Below are 24424 nucleotides of genomic sequence, written 5' to 3'. Positions count from 1 at the left end.
TTCATGTCCACGGTAGTAGTGTCCATCTGGACTGAGCTCTGGAAAATGGATATTTTGTATCACAGGCAGCAGACTGAGGCTATTACAGTCAGAGACAATCGCGAACAGCTAGATATCTACTAGTAGTAGAAAACAAATTTCTTGTAACGATTAACTGAAATATTTCTAAAACAATACAAAGCTATTACAAAGTTATTACAGTATTACTGTGGCTTTAAAAAATCTTGGCATCATATGTGGTCCCATATTTCTGAAAAAAAAGTGGGGGGGGGCAGAACAAATAATAGGATATTAATTATGTGCAGATTCAGATGGGAGCACTGTTCATTATTGGATTTGGAGAGCATATACAGTATATGTGTATAAGCCATACAACTGTCACTTAAAAAGATTATCTGATGTACCATGCCATTGTCAAAAACAATTATTCTGCTTCAGTAATGTCTCATACTTCTCGAATTATTTTTGTTTTACAAATGTCATTATATAAATGTTAAAGATCTGATGAAAAGGCATGTTTTATCCAAAATAAAATAGTTTCTTGGGGTATGTAATTCATAATGAACACGTCTTGTATCTGTAGGTTCTTTATAAAAAAAAAAAAAAACAATCATTGCTACAATAGGCATAATGAATATACAGCTATACAGCCCAACAATAAAATCAAAGAGAACCCACTTAATAATGCATCACTTTATTTATATCATATATATATATAAAAAAAAAAAAAAGATCTGTGTGTGGAAATATGCATTTAAAGTGGTATTCCAGGCAAAAACATTGTATCCTCTATCCAATGCTGAGACCCCCCCCGCGATCTCCCTGCAGCACGTGCTTTCAATACGGGTGCTGAATCTCCAGTTTCGGAAACCTCCGAGTTTCCGGGACTGGGGACGTGACGTAACGCCACGCCCCCTCTATTCATGTCTATGGATGTTTCAAGATTAGGTATTTTTATTTATTAACAATTGGTTAAATAAAAAATACCCATTCTTGAAACATACATTGCCTGATTCCATCCGGAGAAGTTAGAGGGGGAATTTTTTATCATTCTTTTGCCTTATCATTTGGGGATGGACTACGGCCCATGCCCACATCCCCACGGCTCTGCAGCACTCCTAGGTACACACAAGACATTTCTACCCACTATGTTAGGTTACATGCACATTTATTTTGCGCTCTAGGTGAGCATACTACAGCCCTCTAATTTTTACCGGATTTTCGGAGATAATGCACTAGGCGCCCCGTGTGGTCTTGTTTTCTATTTTTTGTACTCACTTGACAGGGCATGGATTAACATGTGACATACTGCAGCAAAACTTAGTTGTAGATTTTGTTTAAGAAGTAAACTTCCAATTGGCACATCAGCATTCCCCTTATTATCCACACAGTTTTTTTTTTTTTTGCAATGGCGTTTTCCTGACATTTGTTCCTCCTTGACTTCTTACAACCAAAACATTTCCATCAACACAGCCAAAAGGGTCTTTTTTTTATTGAGGGACAACTTGTAATTTTAATGATTCTCTTCATTTTGCCATATAATGTATTGTGAAAATGAAACTTATTTAGGAAATAAAAAGGGATCAACCTTCAAATTAGCCATTTTGTGTAGGGTTTGTTTTTACAGCACAACATGCTTACTTTATTGTGCATATCAGCACAGTAACTGCTATTCAAAACCCTATTTTTTTTTTCCCACCTACTGAGGTTTGTGAGGGAAGGGTGAGCTGTAGTGGTTGTTAAAGGGGTACTCCGGTAGAAAACATTTTTATTTTTATATTTTTAAATCAACTGGCCCCAGAAAGTTAAACAGATTTGTAAATTACTTCTATTTAAAAATCTTAATCCTTCCAGTACTTATTGACTGCCATATAATACAGAGGAAGTTCTTTTCTTTTTGAATTTTTTTTTTGTCTGTCCACAGTGCTCTCTGCTGACACCTCTGTCCATGTTAGGAACTGTCCAGAGCAGGATAGGTTTGCTATAGGGAATTGTTCCTGCTATGGACAGTTCCTGACATGGACAGGGTTGTTAGCACAGAGCACTGAGGACAGACAGAAAAAAAATCAAAAAGAAAAATCTTTCTCTGTATTATACAGAAGCTGATAAGTACTGGAAGGATTAAGATTTTTAAATAGAAGTAATTTACAAATCTGCTTAACTTTCTGGCACCAGTTCCACCAGAGTACCCCTTTAATACCATTTTGGGGTATGTGTGAAGCCTCAACAGCGTGGCGCAATTGAGCACCGATAACACTGATCAATGAATGCTATGCTATGGCATAGCATTGAACAGTGTATGCAACTTGAAGAATGCATGTAATAGTCCCCTATGGGGACTTAAAAAAAAGTTTTAAAAAAGTTTAAGAAATTGTGATTTCACCCCTTCCCTAATAAAAGTTTGAATAACCCCCTTTTGCCATAAAAAAACAAACAAATAAATATGTAAACAAAAATAAACATAAATATATGTGGTATCTCCATGTGTGTAAATGTCTGAACTATAAAAAGATAATGTTAATTAAACCATTAATTAAACCGTGCAGTCAATGGCATGCAGTCATATGGGTCTGTAAGTGGAAAATTGAAAGCGTTATGATTTTTAAAGGTGTGGTGGAAAAAAAAGTGCAAAAATGGAAAAAACTGATGTCTAAATAGTTTTTTAATGCAATTTGGGGGGGCTAGGGTCAGGATGTAGGTGGCCAAAAATCTGCAATTCCATTATTGGATATAGTTTCTTCTCTGAAGGCATTAACAGTAAAGGATAAATAACATTATATTTTAATTGTTCAGGCATTTCTAAATGAAGCAATTCCGAATGTGTTTTTTTTTTTTTTTTTTCATATAATAAATAAGAAAATTGGTTGTTTGGTCTTTTTTTTTCTTCAGTAGGATGTACTGAGTATTAAGATGGCAGGCCTTGGGGCTTTTACTAGATACCTGGCCGCTATCTAAACCACTCTGCACTGCCAAATGATGTCATATGGAGCCATTAGAGTAGAGAGGGGACTGACATCCGGTGCTTGACCCACCTTTTCACGTTATAAATGTCAGGATGTGGTTAATTCACCAGATTTATACACTTCCAGTGTATACTGTGTTTGCTCACAATACTTTTTGTGTCATTTTGGGTAATAGGTGAGGGGGATAGGTCCTTACAAAGGGCAGTATAGTGTTATAACTATAACTTGATGATAGTAGAAAACTGTCTTTACATCTTTGGTTTCATCGGGCAAATATTGTAATGCTGTATTTGTTATCTAACTGTTGGTGTCAATTCAAGTGTATGTCTACCTATAGTTACCCATCAAGCATTTTTAACATGTTTCTGGTTTGGGCTTAGTAATGTTGTGTAACTGTATCCTACACTTACACTGAATGTAAATTTCAGCAGTCATGAAATCATTTACACCATTTCCTAACCTAGATCACATTGTTGCTATGTAACAGCCCCAGGCACATTCTTCATGATATGTTACTATTCAGAAACCTAAGAAAGAATGCAGTGATATTAGACACAAAGTAGGCACAAAGTCACTTGATTTTTTTTATTTTTTTTTGCCAAGTTCCTGCTTTAAGGAAGGAAATTCCGGGGCATTTAGCATTGTTTTGGCACCCTTTTTTGTGTCTTTTAAATGGTTTCCTGACTTGGTAGGCTGGGCATCTTATTATTGTTTTTGTGCTTCTTTTTTTTTCTTTGCAATTTGCGCTTGCTTCATAATTTTTGTTTTTGCACTTTGAGGGGTAGTGGCTTAGTGGGCACAGATAGATATGTGGCATTTATTATCTGTAAAAATATTTTTTTTTTAATAAACAAAATGTGCAAGTATACTTTATTCCCTAGACAAAGTAGGATGTGGAAAGTTGGATGTTGCTTGTTTTTTCCCCTTGTTGCACATGCTTTTTAAAATGTATTTATGTTGTGTGCGTAATTTCTTAAATTAGACATAGAAATGAAAAAAAGGTCCCAATTTTCAAAAAAATGTATCAATACGTAGACCTGTGTCTTTCATAATCCTAGGAAATTGGTGGATTTTATGTATATCTATAAAGTTTAGCAATTGAAATACTGTTAATATTATTTTTTAAGAGGCCTATTCTGTAGGTCAGTTTTCTGAAACTGTGGCCCTCCACATGTTCCAAAACTTCAACTCCTAGTTTTGAACCATCTGGAGGGCCACAGTTGGAGACCGCTGATGTAGATTTGCCTAGTCAGTCAGTTGGTCCAGTAAATATTCTGGTCAATAACAATTCTATTGAAACCCATGCCATGCCAGTCAAACTTTTGTTAGACCAGCCATAACAGTAGCATGTTAGGTCACCAACATTACAAGGCAATCTCTATTTATACTCCAGGGATACTATACTAAGAATTAATATGATACACAAGCAATATCTTCATGAAGTATAGAGCTACTTCTACCGCCACAGCATGACTTGTCTCTCAACCTGACTTTTTATATGGTCAGTCACACAGGACTCACACAGCTTGCTCTGTGAGAATAGCCTCCTGTCAGTTGTACTTGATGGTGTAACTTGTGAGATCATAGCAATAAATACTGTTGTTTTGTTAGAGTTTTGGGCTCTAATATGATAGTAGGAACTCATATGATTCCTAGATGTCACAATATGTCTATGGAACAACAGCAGGCCCAGCAGAAAGGGGTACTCCCCTTGTAACTTACTTCCATTTATAAAAAAAAAAACTTAAACCTTATCAGCTGCTGTATGCTCTACAGGAAGTTCTTTTCTTTTTGAATTTCCTTTCTGTCACAGTGCTCTCTACTGACAGCTCTGTCTATGTCAGGAATTGTCCAGATCAGGAGCAATATGATACCATTTGTCTTCTCTTTAAAAACATATCCTTCTACAAGTTATGCGGCTTTTCTCTTTAGCTGTCAATGATTTTACCTATATTGGTTGCTAGATATCCAGTACAGTACATGCAGTACACCCAACGTCTATGGTCAAAACAAAATATGACTGTGTGTAGCACATACAATACATTATAACTTTGACATGACGTTGCAAATTATGCCATTTCACTTGGCGAACAATTCTGCAGATAGGAAGAAAACAAGCCAGATGAAAAAATACCTATTACAGCAAATCCTCTATGTCATGGTAGAGCTCGATTTTAACTCTATTTACAACTGTACAAAACTGAAGAAATCAGAAGAGAAGATTTAAAGGGGATTTTATTCTGGTGGCCCAGTATGGGAGTTGTTACACCATTACCTTGCTGCCCTGTCAGGCAGCCTCCATGCAGTGTCCCCTGCATCTGTTCTACTGTAATTGTATATTATCCCCTATGTTATGTAAATAAGAATGTTGTATCTTTAAGAAAGGTTAACATGTGATCACCAGTTGTCATGTGAAGTCAAGGGTGACCAATGGGACCCCACAGTCTGGGGCAGTCTCCCCCATAAAAGCCCTGGGAGGAGTCTCTTCTCTCTCTTATTTCCTGAGTCTTTACTGAGGTGCAGTGTGTCTGGAGCCATAGGAGGCTTCAAGTCAAGTCTGAAGCCACAAGTTACAAGTCTACAAGTAAGCGAAAGTCACAGCTTTGTCTGTCTCCAGTCAAGTCAAATCAGTCACTGTCATCTATTGTCAAGTCAACGTGGCCTGCACTAAATTGTCCAAAACTACAGCAAGTCCCAGCAAGCCCTTAAGGCCTCTGAAGTCACTGGTCACTTCCGTGGGCCCTGCTGCACTGTATAGACTGTACCATCTGTCACTCAGTAAAGCTACCATTGTCCATAACTTGGCGTCAAGAGTCATTATTGCTCCCGTACCTAACCCAGCATCCAGCGGTATACCTTCAGGTGGTATTGAGGGTAAACCGCGCCCTGGCAACCTGAATACAAGGGGTTAATGCCTTCTGCCCCTAGGGTAATTCCATCTGCCCTGCATCACACCCCATACCACATTATGTTATTGTGTTTGATAGGAAAATCTAAAAGCAATTTGATGGATAGAAAATTAGATAGATGATTGGGGTAGGTCAAATTGTATCAGATCAATAGAGCATTTTATAGACTCTAATTTATAGATGGAGCATTTAGCAATCTTTTTAGAGGAGCGACATGAAATGTTGTCATGATGTTGGGAAAAGTGTATCAGAAAGCCAGTAGCAGCAATAATATAATTTGTGTTAGTCCTCATTACCACTAAACTTTTTTTTTATGATGGTGCATGTGAACAATTCCTTAAAGGAGCCCTTTAGACAAAATGCTGTGTTATGTCTAGAGTGGGCCCAAGGAAGCAGTGCAAGAACACCAATGACAAAGAAGCCATAAGTCATGTACTGGGCATAGCACAGTGTATTAGTTTTGTTTTTAATACACATAATGTGTCATGGTTTTTGTTGTGAACAGAAGTCATGATACAGTGATCCCTCAACTTACAATGGCCTCAACATAAAATAGTTTCAACATACAGTGGTCTTTTCTGGACCATTGTAACTTGAAACCAGACTCAACATACAATGCTATGGACAGTCCAGATCTGCGAAACGTGTCAATGGCTGGAAGAACTGACCAATCAGAATGAGCATTTCACTAGTAAAACCCCTGTATTACTGAAGTGCATGCACTGACTGGCTGTCTGGTAGCGCCCCCTACAGTATAGGGAGGTACTACATGTTCTGTACTACTCCTAACCTATGCCACAGTTAGCTGCTCCTTTGGACACCAAGTAAAGACGGCTCCATTTTTTTTTTTAGGACTGTGTGTACTGTACAGGACCCTGAAGAAGCGCCTGTCCTCTTCATAGACAGTGATTTACAGCTCCCAGCAGATCTTTCTTACTTTTATATGCAAGGACTTGCTTTTATCTGTATTAGTTATCTGTTTATTTTAGTTTAATCCTCACTTTTTCCTATTTTTGGATGACATTTGGTGGCTTCAGAACCAATTACCAGGTTTCCATAGAGTTATGGTCTCAACATACAATGATTTCAACATACAATGGTTGTCCTGGAAGCAATTAATATTGTAACTTGAGGGACCACTCTACAGTGCTTGATCCATCCTGTGACATTGACTTATAGGGTCTGTGTGGTGCTGCATGGTTCACTAGTTATCCCATAAAACATAAGAATCTGTGACCGAAGCTCCTCATGGAGCTTCAAATACAAATGTAAGCCAGTACTAAGTGTGCCAAATAATGTTTAAACCAGCACTAAGGAAATGCAACTGATCGAGCTTCTAAGTCAAAAGGTGGAAACATGTAAGAGTCCACCTCCGACAGCTCAGCTCTGACATCACACCTGTATGACCGCTGCTCATTCAGCAAGCAAAAGACCTAAATGCAGGTAACACAAAATGTAAATGTCAGCTACTATCAGTAACCAGACACTCACTGTTAATGACAGGCAGCGAGGATTCCAGCGAATCATTAACCCTTTAGACGCCATGATCAATGCCGATCATGGGGTATAAAGTGAAACTAACAATCTCCGGTAACGCAGAGGGGCTCATGGGAACCCTGCAACACGATCGCCGGGGTTTCATGAGATAAAACAGCGGAGGAGGATCCCCTTACCTGCCTCCTACCACCGATTGCAGATTCACTGATGTAGCCTGACTTAGCCAGGCTATTTTATTGGATCGCTGATCACACTGTATAATGCTATGCCATAGGCATAGCATTATGCTGTAAATACAATCTAATGCTTGCATATTAAAGTCTTAAAGACTTAATAGTTAAAAAAAAAATTATGTAAAAACCCCTCTCCTAAAAAAAATTCAATTACATTTATTTTCGCATTTTACAAAAAAAAGGAAAAAAAGAAAAAGTAAAAAGTTTACATATTTGGTATCGCCACATGGGTACATGTCCAAACTTTTAAAATGTAAAAATTACATGTAAAAATTCAAACATCAAAAACACTGATTTTTATTCACATCATATATCAGAAAAAAAATTATAAGAAGTGAAAAAAAAATCCCATCAAAGCAAAAATGGTACAGATGATCATGAAGCAAAAATTAGCCCTCATACATTCCCGTGTACGGAAAACTAAAAAAAGTTATAGGGGTCAGAAAAGGACAATTTTATGCATATGAATTTTGTTGAAAAAAGTTAGCATTTTTTTAGTAGTACAATAATAGAAAAAATATATAAATTGGGTATTTGTTTTTAATTGCATTGACCTACAAAATAAAGATAATGTATATTTTTTTACCATAAAGTGCACTGCGTAAAAACCAAACCCCCAAAAGTTGCAAAGTTGCAGTTTTCTTATAAATTTCCGCCCGCAAATATAATTTTTTTTTTGTTTCATGGTACATCTTATGGTAAAATGAAGAGGTCTTCCAAAAAACAAGCCCTCATATGGATCTGTAGGTGAAAAATTTATGGATTATGAATTTTTAAAGGAGAGGAGGAAAAAAAACTAAAACGCAAAAATGAAAATTGGCCTGGTCCTTAAGGTCAAATGGGCTTCGTCCTTAAAGGGGTACTCCAATGGAAAAAAAATGTTTTTAATCAACTGGTGCCAGAAAGTTAAACAGATTTGTATATTACTGCTATTAAAAGATCTTAATCCTTCCAGTACTTATTAGCCTCTGTATGATCCACAGGAAGTTGTTTTCTTTTTGAATTTCCTTTCTGCCTGGCCACAGTGCTCTCTGCTGACACCTCTGTCCATTTTAGAAACTGTCCAGAGTAGAAGCAAAGGCCCATAGAAAACCAATACTGCTCTGGACAGTTCCTAAAACGGTAAGAGGTGTCAGCAGAGAGCACTGTGGTCAGACAGACAGAAAGGAAATTCAAAGAGAAAAGAACTTCATGTGGAGCATACAGCAGCTAATAAGTACTGGAAGGATTAAGATTTTTTTGATAGAAGTAATTTACAAATCTGTTTAATTTTCTGGCACCAGTTGATTAATTTTTTTTTCCAGTGTAGTACCCCTTTAAGGTGTTAAGGCTACTTTCACACTGCCCTGTAAAACCCACAAAATATATGCTAAATGTATCCATACGCCCCTATATACTGTAAGACTGGTAAACCACTGGTACAGTCCACTGCACTTTTTCCATACCATAAAACAACACTTTCAAAACAGCTTTACAAGGATGTTATTGTGTACTACACAGTGTTGTGAATCCTATAAAGCAGCCGAGGGCAGCGGACTTAAAGGGGTTCACCCTTTGGGATCCTATGATATCTTGAGAACAGAAGTCTTAGGTCCAACAAGCGCACTGCTGCTCCATTCATTGTCTATGAGCCAAGCGCTGTGCTGACATAAGTGTTCCTGATGGGTCAGTATTTGTACAAGCTTACATCTTATTTGTTACTAATACTTTTTCATATATATTTTTTTTATGTCAATGCACATGTTCTTGGCATTATAATCTATAAGGATTTTTTTCTTTTCATACATCTTGTGCATCTTTATTACAAATGTCTTTACTAAGCTTTAGGTGTCAAGGTATTTTGATACCTTTCTTTTTGTGTTTTCAAATTTCCATGTCAAAGGTGATGAAGGTCCAAATAGAGCCAATAAGTAAATGCATCATAATTGCTTTGATTAGGATATTAGCTTGCAGCAGGATTGATTGTGACAGCAGACGTGACATTTCTGAATACAGATTACCTCTATTTTTAGACAGCATGCTGATATTTACTTATTCTGTGTACCCAGGGAAGCAGCACTAAGAGAATAGCATGGACCAGTCAGACTAATGCTTCCCCATATTTTATTGCAGTAGAAAACACTTGTATTCTCTGAGATTACAATACAGTAAGAGAACAAACAAATTTTGGGCAATTTCAATAAAAAAGTTGTAAAGCAAAATGGCAATTTAGTTATATTTGTGTAATCATTTAAATATCAAACCCATGACAAGGAATCAAATATTTTGGGGTAACAAAAAAAAAAAAAAAAAAAAGCTTCATCTTGTGGAGATGTGATTTGCCATCCCAGCCAACAGAAACCCTTGACAATAAACCTACTCCCAGTAGACTCCTACTGATAATTATAAATTAGTTCAGCTTTCAGGTGCTCCGGTGGGCTGGAAAAGGTGGATACAGTCCTAGGAGAATCTTTCCTAGGACTGTATCCACCTTTTCCTGCCCACCGGAGCACCTGAAAGCTGAACTAATTCATGCAGGATAAGTCATCAACTGCCGAGCCGAGAAGTTCGTGACGAATCGAATTTACTGTAAGTTCGCTCATCTCTACTGATAATCTATAGCTCTATAGTGTGGAAACAACTGTACTTCATACTATGGTATCATTACAACAATATCCTGATATACTATAATTACTGAAAGTCCTCCATTAAATAAGAAGCAAAATACCTAACTAAAATTCAAAAATATCCGTATCCTTGTGGTCATTTTTGAATTATCTGATGACCACATTTTGTTTGTCAGTATGGTCAATAAATAATGCAACACTTTAGCATCAATTGCTGAGAAAATTATTCAAAGATGGCAACCTATATGGCAGCAAATACTGTTGCCATTTTAACAAAAAATGGGGTATTTAATTTGAAAAGTTATAGTAATGAAATGTCCCCAGCTGTGTACCTTTACCGTATGCGACAGGAATAGTTTCCAGCATATGCATTAACTTATCCTCAGATGGCCATTACCTGATGTGGGATGGAATAGAGCAGAATTATGTTCTGTTGCATTGAGGTGGATCCAGTAAAAAATGTATACTGTCCAGGATAATATTTTTTTAACACAAGAAGCTATATTTGATATTTTTGATGGGTATTTCTAAGGGATATCCCTTTATTGTGTCCTTGATACTCTACACAAGAGCTCCCCAACCTTATGTAATGTATGAGCCACATCCAGGTTTCAGACATGGTCAGAAGCAATGGTGTAGTGTGGGGTGCCAGCCCCCATAGCAAGGCAGGTATTGCTCTTCCTAACCTAGTCTGGGCTCACCACATTAAGTGTACAGTTACCAGCCCAGGTGCTCAGAATCCCAGCATAGCAATTGTAAAGTACTGTAAAAGAATAGATAGTCCCTGTTCCTGAACTTACATTCGGTGGCTCACTACACCATCAACAAACAAAGCCTCATACAAAAAACAACTGAAATTTAGACCAAAAACAAAAATAATAAAATATATTATATGTTCCATTGTTGTCAATGGAAAATTGTCTGTTCATGTACACAAAAACTGCCCACATAATAAAAATCAGCTGTAAAAATTTAAAAAAATTGCCCGAAAAACAATAACAACTTGACAGACTTTTTAAGCAATTCGTATAAAATTGCAATATGCTAAAATATATATGATTTTTAATGGCTACAAAAACAGCCTAAAAACAGCATGTGCACTTAGCCTAAATGTGCCTGGGAGATCCTCTCATGGCTATGTAAGTAATGTATACATAACGTATATGCGTACTCAGGTCAAGAATAGCTTGCTGTAATTCCAAATACAATATATTTCCCCTGACTGGTTAGGGTATTTAAAGGGGCTTTTCACTGTAAAAAAAAATTGATATGTTGCTGGAGCTGGTGTAAAAATAGAAAAAGAGATACTTACCTAACTTGGTCCCCTCAGCTCTCATTCCAGAGCCTTCTGGCCCCCCGCTTCTCACCATGTATCCATGCTTCCAAGAGAAGCTGTCTTAGCAGAATATTCCCACTCAGCCAATCACTGGTCAAGATAGGACATCATGATAAGCTGAGGAAGCAACCTCTCTGAAGTCTTGTGTCAGAAGCAGAGGGAAGCACTGAGCAGTGGGGGACACGAAGGCACTGGAACGGGAGCTGCAAAGGATCAGGGTAGGTAAGTATCACTTTTTTTTTTACCAGTCCCAGCAACATATTAAACATTTGATCATACTGAAACTCTTCTTTGATGTTGACTTCTTTATTTTGTATGCCATAATCTACATCAATATTTTTCTCTTCTTTTCTTTTACAGTTATAACTTGACGGTTAGTGAAAAGAGAAGACATTTGCAGCTCTGAATTGTAAGATATTTTGAAGGTATGTGCACTTAACACTTTAGGGGAGATTTATCGAAATCTGTCTAGAGGGAAAGTTTCTGAGTTGCCCATAGCAACCAATCAGATTGCTTCTTTCATTTCTAAGAAGGCCTCTGAAAATGGAAATAAGCGATCTGATTGGTTGCTATGGGAAACTCAGCAACTTTTCCTCTGGACAGGTTTTGATAAATCTCCCCCTTAATTTCTTTTGGTTAGAAGAAGCACTTTTCAAGTTCATTTCAGTGGCTTTAATACATTTCATAGACTTCAGCTTTGTTTTTATCACTTTTAGTATTAATATTTTAATTGTATATTCTAGATGATCAGTGTAAATAAGTTATAAATTGAAACAGCTTTTTCCTGAAAAGAAAAGCAAAAAAATTGACACGTGATGCTTCTATAACATTTAAATAAGTAGAACATTTTTTTTCTGATGGCTATATTAACCCCTTAAGGACCACGGGTTTTTCCGTTTTTGCACTTTTGTTTTTTTCTCATCACCTTCTAAAAATCATAACGCTTTCAATTTTGCACCTACAGACTCATATGAGGGCTTATTTTTTGCACCACAATTGTATTTTGTAATGACATCAATGATTTCACCACAAAATTTATGGCGAACCCAGAAAAAAAATATTTGCGGGGCAAAATTGGGAAAAAAAATTTCATTTTGTAAATTTTGGGGTCTTCCAATTCTACTCAGTGCACTTTTCGGTAAAAATGACACCATATATTTATTCTGTAGATCCATACGGTTACAATGATACCCTTATGACTTGATAAAGGGAGGAATCCCGAAAGCTTGTCTCTACAAAATCTTGTTAGTCCAATAAAAAAGGTATTACAAGATACTGCAACTACCGATGATTTTGCTTTTTGCATCACTGGACTAATACGGCTACTCCTAACTAATCTATATATATATATATATATATATATATATATATATATTTTTTTTTTTTTTTTTTTTCTTCTTTATTTCACTACATTAAAAAAATTATAACTACATGCACCAAATTTAGTATGTTTAAAATTGTCCTCTTCTGACCCCTATAACTTTTTTTATTTTTCTGTATACGGGGTGATATGAGGACTAATTTTTGGCGCCATGATCTGTAGTTTTTATCGGTACCATTTTTGTTTTGATGGGACTTTTTGATCGCTTTTTATAATTTTTTTAGAGTGTACAAAGGGACCAAAAACACGTGTACACCATTGACCATGCGGTTTAATTAATTATATATTTTTATAGTTCGGGCATTTACGCACACGGTGATACCACATATGTTTATTTTTTATTATGTTTATATATTTTTTATATGGAATTTGGGAAAAGGGGGGTGTTTTAAACTTTTAGTAAGGAAGGGGTTTATGTGTTTTTTTTTACTTTTATTAAACTTTTTAGGAGGAATCATTAGATTCCTCATACAGATCAATGTGGTTCCATAGAACCACATTGATCTGTGTGATCTGTGCTCCATTGATAAAACCTGGCTCTGCCGGGCATATGGTTTTTACGTTGTTCTGTGCATTTGTTCACTACAATGACACGGTGTGTACATCTAGGAGCTCTCATACACGGCATATGTTTGCAGATTATTCTGTTCATAAACTTAGTGCATTTACACTGTTCATACATCCACAGCTTGTATGCAGTACATACATGCAGAGCATTAATACAGTGTATTTGTTATTATTATCATAACTTGCATGCATCACCTTCTTAGCTTTATTGTGGTATTATTGCTTCACGCTTACGTAAGTTAGAGTTTCCATTTATACGCTACAACGCTACTAACAGTTTGTGTCATCAACACGCATGACAAGGTTGTTTGCATGCATTCTCATTTAGGGGTATATCTGTCATGCCTGCCATGTTTGCATGGGAACACACCGAGCAGTTATTGTTACTGGCACCACTTCAGTTTTATAGCCGTCAGGCCTGCCACATCTGCAGGGGGGGGGGGTGCACCGCGCAGTTATTGTTACTGACACGTCTTCAGAGAAATAACATCACACCATACAGGTGGTTGTTCGGGGGGGGGGGGGGTAGATGCACTACTCTGGTTGTTGTTACTGACATGTTTTCAGAGCAGTAACCTTTTGACACATAGGCGGTGTACACCCGGCATACCTGCCATGTCTGCAGGGGGAAGCACTGCGTCACTACGTCTACAGGTACATTTCATTTCCACAGGTTACGATTCCAGATTGACGCGTTAGTTAGGTTCTCCACTCAGGTTTTGTAATTTCTTGTAATTTCTTGTCCTTAGGCATCAATCTCCTAGTTATGTTCATTTACGTGCTATACTTGTAACGCCTGCCACGTCTGCAGGAGGGGGGCATGTACTACATGATTGTTGTTACTGACACTTATTCAGACCAAAAACCTCCCATTGCATTGGGGGCTTGTATGCTGGTGCCTGCCATGGTTTCAGGGAGATGCGTTGTATAGTTGATGTGAATTGACACGGGTTAAGTACATTCAATTAGTCATTTAGGGGATTGTATATTTGGGCCTGCCATGGTTGCAGGGGGTTGTGCTGTACAGAGCATTGTTACTAATACATTTCAGATTATTTGGCAGATGCATATAATAGTTACTTTCAGGGGAAGTATTCACATTACATTGTCTAGCCTATAGGCACTTGCCATACTCCACACAGGTAAGCCTGTTAATTGTACACATCAGCTTGGACCGATTTCTGTATCGGGGCATCCTTCTGAGTGGGAGTGTTCAGCAGTGTCTCAGATCCAGGTACTAACTCAAATATTGCATAATTCTGTCATTCTAACATAGTTCAACATATGGCATGGGATGGTTAATGCTGCAGTCGTGGTATTGTTATGAGAGTCATGCACTTGTCTTTCACCCTATCTGGGATATTTTTGCCCTCTATAGGTGTGCCCTTGGACGTGTTTAATGGCACACCTCTGAACGCTTTTACTAGGTTAATGTTAGTTATATAGGTGTATGTATGTATGTGTATGTATACATATATGTGTATGTGCTTGTGTACATACGTGTGTACATATATGTATATATGTAAATAGGTAGGTTCGCTACGTTGCAGCCACAAGCTCGAGTATTAGCCACGAGCACAAGTGTTAAGCCTGTAAAGGCTGTATTTGTGCGAGGCGCTGGAGTTCTATGCTCCTACCCTGCACCTAGAGGTTCAGGTCTGGGCCAGGCAGCGTGGGTATATAATGCCCCCTGCGCCTCTAGGCGGGGCATTCATATTTTTTGGATCCCTCCCACCCTCCCTTGTCATATATATATATATATATATATATATATATATACTGTATGCTCTCTCCTCCTCTCTCTTCTCTTAGTGATACAATAACCACAGGGATCATTAACTGCTCCTCAACTATGACTGCATATGGCCCTCTATGACTCTTGGGCCCCATAACTGCTGCTATGCCCTCCATTCCAAAATCTATGTAATTACTTGAGATGAAACAATATTTTTGGATCTCCCAGATATTGGCCATTTATAGGTCTAATCCGACCATTAACCACTTCTCACTTGAGTGGAGATAGAGCTCTTTACTCTGTAGCACCCCATAACAGCTGCTATGAACAGTGCTGTATGCACCATTAGACACTCATAGGCCTGTGCCTAGGGCAGCAGTGTTGAGGGGGGGGGGGCAGCATTTCAGTGAGTTTAAAAAAAAAAAACGACAAATAGACAAATATTTTTTATGTAGCTGCTCCTGCCATGTTGTGGCCTGGAGAAGAAATATCAATTTCCCCCCTTTGGATGAATCACAAGGGGTCGCAACTGCTGCAAATTTTCCCTGAAGATATCAGACACAGGTTATAAGTATGCTGTGGAACTGCCTGTGTATAGAAATGGGATCCACAGTAGATCTGCAAATCTCCATGTATAACGTGCGGTCTTTGCTGCATATTTGGACAGATCTGCATATAAAAAAAAATTTGGAATCCCCCTAATGGAGTATATTGACTCCAAAAGCCTTGAGCAGAATGACCCTAAATACGGTCCAAGCCATAAATGCTAACCTGGTGTTTATTAGTGTTGCTTGCGAATATTAGCAATGCAAATTTTATTCGCGAATATCGCATATTCGTGAATTCGCGAATTTTCGCGAATATAGCACTATATATTCGTAATTATGAATATTCGTTTTATTTTTTTTTTATTTTCACAGTACTCATCACAGTGATCACCCTTCTCTTCTTCCAGCTTGTGTGGTGTAAAGAAGGCTCTAATACTACTGTGTGAGACTGGTGTGTGAATTTTCGCATATGCGAAAATAAAATGCGAATATTAAGAATATGAAAATTTTGCGAATATATGACGAATATTCGTCCATATATTCGCGAAATATTGCAAATTCGAATATGGCTTATGCCGCTCAACACTAGTGTTTATGTCGCTTCTGCAATCAAACCATAAAGCTCAGAGCTTGTTGTAGCTCTCAGATATGGACTGTTATAGGCCCAGTCCTTGTATTTGGCAAAATAACTAAACCATGGATGGCTGCCAACAGAGGCATCACATAGCTTTGAATTTGTGAAGGGACAGCTACATCTGCTGCTTTAAACAGTCCTACATATAAACTCCATCTTACATAACCAGGACAAAATGCATGTGCTAGTATATAGTTGCTGGAAAAGTGCAGTGGCCGGCATTTATCATTGTAGGTGTAAGTGAAGCATTTATCATTGTAGGTGTAAGTGAAGCATTTTTCTACACCTTTTTTTTTTGTGAGCTGGTAATGTGAAGGAGCACCACATTTACTAAATGGTCGCAGGGCATTTGATAAATTTTCAGAAATTTCTCTCTTCACTAACACCAAAAAGCTAAGTCTGGGCTGGTGTAGTTTTTGAGACTTTTCAGTGGCTTTGCACCTTTTCACAAAAAGGCGCAGTTGATAAAAACCCTTCCATATCATGTGTATTGCCAAAATCTGTGGATTGGAACTCAAAATCAGCAGAAATGTGTAAACCAAAAGGCGCGAAAAAGGCCCAAATAAACCCTTTTCTAAAAGCGCCTTTTCTAGACACAAAAAAACAGTCTAAAGTCAATGAGAAATGTCAGCAAATATGTTTAAACTTTATATCTAAATATGTTAACTTACAATTTAGCAACAAATGTCTTAATATACTTCTAAGTGTGATATTCTTATAGTACGGCAATTTTGCAATCATGAAACTGCATAGTTGAACAGTTGGAACATACGCGTTATCTATTCATATGTTGCTTTGTATAACATGTTCTTCGCTATAGTTTCTAATATCCATGGCAACAAAAGCAGAACAATATGCTCATTTTCACCTTATAAAAAGTGTTTTGACTGCGCTCTTCTATCCCCATATAAATTGTTTCAGATTTTCTAAAGGGCCATATAATTGATAGATGCAGATACATATTATGTCAGTGGTTTTCAATGCAGGACTGCAGGATGTACTGTACTTAGTCTTTCTCTTCTATCCATGTGCTAAACTGTGCCATTTAAGTTGTTATAAGTTTTAATAGAAATAATATAAAAGCCTGAGCACAATGTATTTACCCTTATAGTGAAAACAAAAGATTTTCTTTCCCTCAAAGCTTCTCCATTGATTTTTCCTTCTTTATCTAAGTTGTGACTTATTTCCTTGTGCATTTTTCTAAAAATGGGCACTATCAGAATCAAAAACATTTTATATGTTGTACATCTTGGCGAAACATTAACCTATCTAATTAATGTCATAAAAAAAACTATTTTCTCCTTTTTATAGAAATCAGGGCTTACAAAAAAGACCATAAGGGGTCAAGTGCTCACTCCTGTCCTATCAGATTCCTGTCTGAAAACAAAAGGGAGGGGGTTATAGAGCAGCCGTCACTGATTGAATTAGGAGACACAGCACAACATACAAAGGGTGGATGAGAATGCTTGGTAAATGAGGGCAAGCTCAGTGTTGGCCTCGGACACACCCCTTCCTGAGCAGTAGATTTTAAATTGAGTAAGCAGCAGAACAGCACAATACAAAAGCTAGACACATGAAAAAAAAGACATGTAAAGCATCTGCATAACCTAGTGAGCAACATATATAAGCATTATTTTTTTCTGTGATATGACAGGTACGCTTTAAGGCAAATACAGCTGGTCCATAATAATACTCTTGGTTTGTGTAGGATTGACACCAGACAGATACCTAACAGACCCTCATTAAAGTCAGGGGATCCATCTGGCTTTACTGGTGTCTGATATGCATAGAACCAGCCGAATACATTTTCCTGCCCCAAACTGAGCCTCAAAGCAGATGTGAACCTAGTCTTTCTTAAGTAAACTGAAGAAAAAATCTAAGAGAACCAAAACCGATGTACCTCTTCTATCCTCCATGGGTTGGATTACATTTCCTTTTGAGATAAAAAAAACAAACATTTTAAATATTTTGTGTCCAAATCCTAGCCCCTGTATATTAGTACCCTTGCCAAGGTAAGATGACTTGGTACATCAAGGGCAAGTGCCCGCAAGTCCCCTACAGTTCTGCTGTGCCCTGCAAACGGCCATGATAGGAACGCTGCTGTGGCACTCATTAATATAATTAGCCATTTTAACTCCTGTGCAGGGTGGACATTTTAGAGGGAACATTACCCCCTCCCCCTCAAAAAGACATATTTAAAGTTTTGATTGGTCAGGGATTGGGTGTTTAGACTCTGACCGATCAGTAAATTCAGCCGGGAGAAGTCGGGTGACCGAGAGAGTCCATAATGTAAGTCTATGGCACCATCTCGATCTCCAAGACACAGAGTGGGAAAAGAAGCGTGAGGCTGCAGTCTTTAATCCCTATTCTTTCTACAGGTCGGTTGAATCATGACCAGTAAAACGTTTTGACATGTCCCTAGAACATGTAGATTTTTTTTTTATAATGACAGGTGCACTTTAAAGGGGTATTCCGGCCGAAGTATAGGATTGTGGAGGGCCTGCTGCTGAGACCCATGGTGATCTCCATGCAGCACCTGCCTTCTCTGGGGCAGCAGCCCCGCATTGAATTCGTGAGATGCTCAGAGATCACTGGGGTCCCAGCAGTGGGCCCCCCCCCCCCATGATCAAACATCTTATCTTTGGATAGGGGATAAGATGTCTTTGGCCAGAATACCCCTTTAAGGACCTGTAAAGAGTTGTTAAAATGGCAAGAAAGTGCCTTTTGATGTATTTATTTGAAAACTACTAATACATTTACTACAGTTAACATTTAACTAAGCTTTAATAATTTACTAGATGATTAAAATAGTTATACTATGATAATGTGAGGTAGGAAAAGAAACGAATCACACATAAAGAACGTCTTTCATTACCATTGTCTTTCTCACGCTTTGAAGTTTCCATGACGACTCCTAGGCCTCTTCCTTGCTGCCTGTATGGTGTATTAGAGAGTACACCAAGCAGATGAAGATAAATGAGGCTTACATCCCTTAACAGAAGCATACCCACTACTAACTACATATAGCAATTAACATAAATTACTGACTGTTAGTCTGCAGGGAAGTTAATTAATGGCTCCCATAATCTGCATTTACTGTGCTGCAACGCTTGCCTGTGCCATAATAATGATAAGGGCTTAGTCCTATTCTGTAAGCCACTTGACAGATATTTTGATGAAAATTCTTTTGCTTTAGATACTTTGTTTTTGTAGGGCCATTGTCTGCCCAGTTGAGAATTAAGCTAAAGGCTGTTCTTATTTACAGAAGACAACTGATGCTAAATTACACCACGCTCTCAGAATTACACGATTTATTAAGATGTTCTGTTTAATGTATCATAAATCACAAATGTTTCATTGTTTAGAAAAAATATCATCTTTACAGTGTCATACATAGGTACCCAATGCATATGTAATCTAAAGAAGAACAACCAGACATATATTCAGACCCCAATATCCATTATGATATTAATTTTTAAATAGATTTTTAGTATTTCCTTCATGTGTTTGTCAGAAACTTACCTGACCACACTTCTGTGAGGTGTCCTCTCTGGTCCCTATGCGTGGCTCATCTCTTCTGCCATATGGCCACATGAACAAGCGTTGTGTGGTGTTGTGCTGCCCATCTTGGTGATACAGTGGCAGGTACAGTGGTCAGGATCCATAAAAAGCTGAATAATTTGGCATCCTAATTGGCCCAATTGCCTGTTGCCTGACTCTGACTCTTTTTGGTGCCGATTTGGTCTCCCATATGTTATGATATGTCGTTACATCCTTGTATGTTTTGGTGATGCAACCTCTGTAATTTTATATTGTTTGTCACCATCTTAACCAGAATGGTCCTGATTTACTAATGGAGTGGTGTGTAGTTTTCTTTGTGGGTTTTAATTCCCTACAATTTTTTTCCACGTTATTTACTAAGGTTTCCCTACATTTTGCACTTTTCCCTACATTTTGCTTTTTTTTACACATACTCTGATCTGTCGGGTTTTCCTCAGCTAAAATCCACTACGTTTTCTGTGGAAACCTTAGTAAATATGTTGGGTGTTTGTGAAAAAGTTGCGGAGACACGCCCCTTTCTGTCAATCACGCCCACTTTCCCCACAGGCCATGCCCCTTTTTTGTGTTTTCTCAGTAAAATGGAGAGTCAGTTTTTTTTTTTTTTATTCTGGCGCAGACAGACAGACAGACCCAGGGTTAATTCCAGACATTGCCGATTGGGCCGATGATCGGCATTAACCCTTTTGCGATCAAAGTTGATTGCGGCATCTATAATGTTACAAAAAAAAAGATCTCGGCAGCTCAGCGGAGCTGATCAGGACCATTGCGGTGAAAACGGGATGTCCCGATCAGCTGAGAGGTCGGCTGGAGGGCCCTTACCTGCCTCCTCACAATCCGATTGGTGCTCTGATGATCCCAGTCAGCCATGACAGGCTGGAACAGCAGAGCACCAATAACACTGAACAATGCTGAGCCAAAGTACAGCATTGAACAGTGTATGCAGTCGAATGATTGCATGTTATAGTCTCCAAGGGACTAAAAATAGTAAAAAGTTTTAAGGAAAACTGTCAGATATTTTCTCCCGCACTGTCCACAGTACTGGTGGATAGTGCGGGAGACGCTGATTAAAACGAGCCCTACCTTACCCGGATCCACCTGGCCGTTCGCCTGCAATTGTAGTTTTATTCTATGTGTATATCTTGCTGTAACTGGCACGGGCGGGGCTTCTGCTTACTGGCACTGACGACAGCGCCGCTTATGAATATTCATCCCCCCTCCCTCCAGTTAGGAGCGGCGAAGAGAGGGAGAGCTGGAGGGAGGGGGGATGAATATTCATAAGCGGCGCTGACGTCAGCTGTAGAAGCCCCGCCCATGCCAGTTAAAGCAAGATATACACATAGAATAAAACTTTAATTGCGGGCGAACGGCAGGGCGGAGGTAGGGCTCATTTTAATCAGCGTCTCCCGCACTATCCACCAGTACTGTGGATAGTGCGGGAGAAAATATCTGACAGTTTTCCTTTAAAAAAAAAAGTTAAATGTGAATAAGCCCCCATTTCCCATTTTTTAAATAAAATAATGTAATAAAAATAAACATTTGGGGTATCGCCGAATGCATAAATGTCCGAACTATTAAAGTATAAGGTTAGTTAAACTGCACGGTCGATGGATGGAGTACAGGTAAAAAAATACCAAACTTCAAATTTGTGCATTTTTGATCACTTCATATACCATAAAATTATTAACAAAAAGCGATAAAAATATCCCATGAAAACAAAAATGGTACTGATAAAAACTACAGATCACAACGCAAAAAATGAGCTCTCATATAGCCCCATTAAAAGTTATAGGGGTCAGGAGATGACAATTAAGCATACTAATTTTGGTGCATGTAGTTATAATTTATTAAAATAAAACTTACATAAATTGGGTATCCTTGTAACCTTATGGACCTACAGAATAAAGATAAGGTGTCATTTTTACTGAAAAGTGCACTGCGTAGGAACAAAAGTCCCAAAAGTTACAAAATTTTTTTATTTTTATTTTATTTCACCCCACAAATAAGTTTTTTTTTTTTTTTTGTTTCACCACATATTATGTTAGAAAATAAGTGATGCCATTACAAAGTAAAATTGGTGACGCAAAACACAAGCCCTTGTATAGGTCTGTAGGTGCAATATTGAAAGCGTTATGATTTTTAGAAGGGGAGGAGTAAAAAAAACTAAAGTACAATAACGAAAATTGCCCGGGACCTTATGGCCACAATGGGCCTAAAGGGGTTAATATCATGTTTTTTTCTAAGATTATATATATATTTATTGGTGAGCCATAATACAGGGCCTGCTTTTCCAGAGAATTTGCTATTTTACCAGAAAGTCTGTTTGTGTATATAGGGATCTGCTGCCTTTCTTCTTCTCCCTTCTTACATTATGTACTGTATCAGGATACACTGTGTGGCTTTCGGTCTTTGTTACCTACTGAGAAGATTAATTCATGAGGCACTAAATACAAATAATTATTTAATTTCTGAGTCTATTACACTTAAAAAAAGAAAATTCTATAGAAATACATAGACATTCAGTCTATTATCCTTACTGTATATACACACAAAATGTAAAATATCACTCTTTATCACTAATGTAAATTGTATTAACAAATCAGCCAATGTGTTTAGATAGGGAAGATGCATTTGCAGCTTTCTTAGCAGACCTCTAATTGCTTAATACAGTTAAATTTTGATGTGTTTTATGCAAATGTGGTAAATCCTATCACAGCAAATGTCATTGTGTATAAAAATAAATTGGCTGGCAGTTTGCTTTCAGAGGTTGAAAGCAGATTGTATGTCTTTGCAGATTATCTTATATGATAGAATGTCATCTTTCTGCACTATTCTACATATATTAATAAACATGTTTTCTGTTAATTGTCTTGTTGGATGGCAACCTTCCATTGACAGTAGCATAGCCTATTTGCACTGTTATAGGGCAATCACTAATTTCATAGTAGAAATCTTAATGCCCAAGTGTCCCTGCCATGCCATAGAGTATAAAGTCACACAGTGCTAGTGCAGAGATGTGATTGTTGAGCACCAATAGCTGCTAATTATTGGGCCTTGTTCACATGTGCCACAATAATTTTAGGAAGCTTTATTTAGATACTTTAGATCACACAGGAAATGGCAGAAAGATTGTATATAATTATGGCCAACCAATCAATATCCACAAAATGCACTGCTTACTTTCCTGTCCCTATCTCACTTTTCTAGATAGTATTTTCCAGCAGACTAGAATGAAGTAGGAAGGGGGGGGGGGGGGGCAAAAGAGTGAAAATCCATTAATCCAATTGCCCCCCGAAACAAACCCAGGACATGTTGGTAGCACAGAGGTTAAGAAGTGACAAGCTCAGAGTCCTGTCTATAAATGCCCGCAGTTTAGGTAATAAAATCAATGAACTTGGGTCAATAATGGTGTCTGAGAATGTAGATTTAGTTGCTGTTATTGAAACATGGTTTAATGAAAGTAATGACTGGGACATATCCATACCAGGGAACTCTTTATACAGAAGAGACAGAGAAGGCAAGAAAGGAGGAGGAGTGGCCCTATATGTGAAAGATAGCATAAAATCTAACCTAATACATGTTAGAGAGGCCAACATAGAGTAAGTTTGGGTTATGTTGCAGTTTGCTAATCATGCAGTAACAAATATAGACCACCTGGCCAAGTTAAAGAATTAGATGATCTACTAGTTGAAGAAATAGCTAAAATGACAATGAAAGGAGAAGTTATCATTATGGGAGACTTTAATCTTCTGGATATAAACTGGAAAACCAAAATACCTAGTTCTGCCAGGAGTACAGATATTCTAAATTCCCTACTGGGATTATCTCTACAACAAGTGGTTGAGGAGCCAATCCGGAGGGAGGCCATTTTGGATTTGGTATTCACAAATGGGGATTGGGTATATGATGTTATTGTAGGCGAAAACTTGGGATCTAGTGATCACCACACAAAAACAAAAGTTTTTGATTTTAGAAAAACAGACTTTTCAAAAATGAGATTGATCATAAATCCCTATCAGACTGGAACGGATTACATGGAGTCCAGGAGAAATGGGACTACTTAAAAGACGCATTATTGAAGGCAACAGAAAATTGCATTAGACTTGTCAGTAAAAGCAGAAAAAGGAAGAGATCACTGTAGTACAGAAGTGGCCAAAATCATAAAAAACCAAAAGCTAGCTTTTAGTCATTATATAACAACCCAGAGCAATAAAGATAGGGAAATCTACAAGACTATGCAGAAAGAGGCCAAGCAAGTTATAAGAACTTCCAAAGTGCAGGCAGAAGAAAAACTAGCTCAGTCTGTGAAAAAAGGGGATAAGACATTCTTCAGATATATAAATGAAAAAAGGAAATTGAAACAAGGAATAACTAAATTAAAAACAAAGGTGGAAGGTATGTAGAAGAGAATAAAGGGCTAGCCGGCTGCCTTAATAAATACTTCTGTTCAGTTTTTA

At 37.8% G+C, this 24424-nt stretch overlaps 1 long non-coding RNA gene across 1 annotated transcript in view; it reads left to right on the top strand.

Annotated features, from left to right (window-relative positions):
* The first annotated feature begins 11637 nt into the window (after window positions 1-11637).
* The window catches only part of LOC130273399 (uncharacterized), a 76431-nt gene continuing 63644 nt past the window's right edge, over window positions 11638-24424 (top strand). The window contains exons 1-2 of the long non-coding RNA XR_008843981.1: window positions 11638-11766; window positions 11905-11969. This is a non-coding gene — a long non-coding RNA (uncharacterized LOC130273399). The remainder of the gene's footprint in view (window positions 11767-11904; window positions 11970-24424) is intronic.

Source organism: Hyla sarda, chromosome 5 (genome assembly GCF_029499605.1).
Source record: "Hyla sarda isolate aHylSar1 chromosome 5, aHylSar1.hap1, whole genome shotgun sequence".
NCBI classification, from domain to species: domain Eukaryota; kingdom Metazoa; phylum Chordata; class Amphibia; order Anura; family Hylidae; genus Hyla; species Hyla sarda.
The sequence above is the reverse complement of the archived record's forward strand: the minus strand, read 5'-3'. Positions and strand labels throughout refer to the sequence as shown.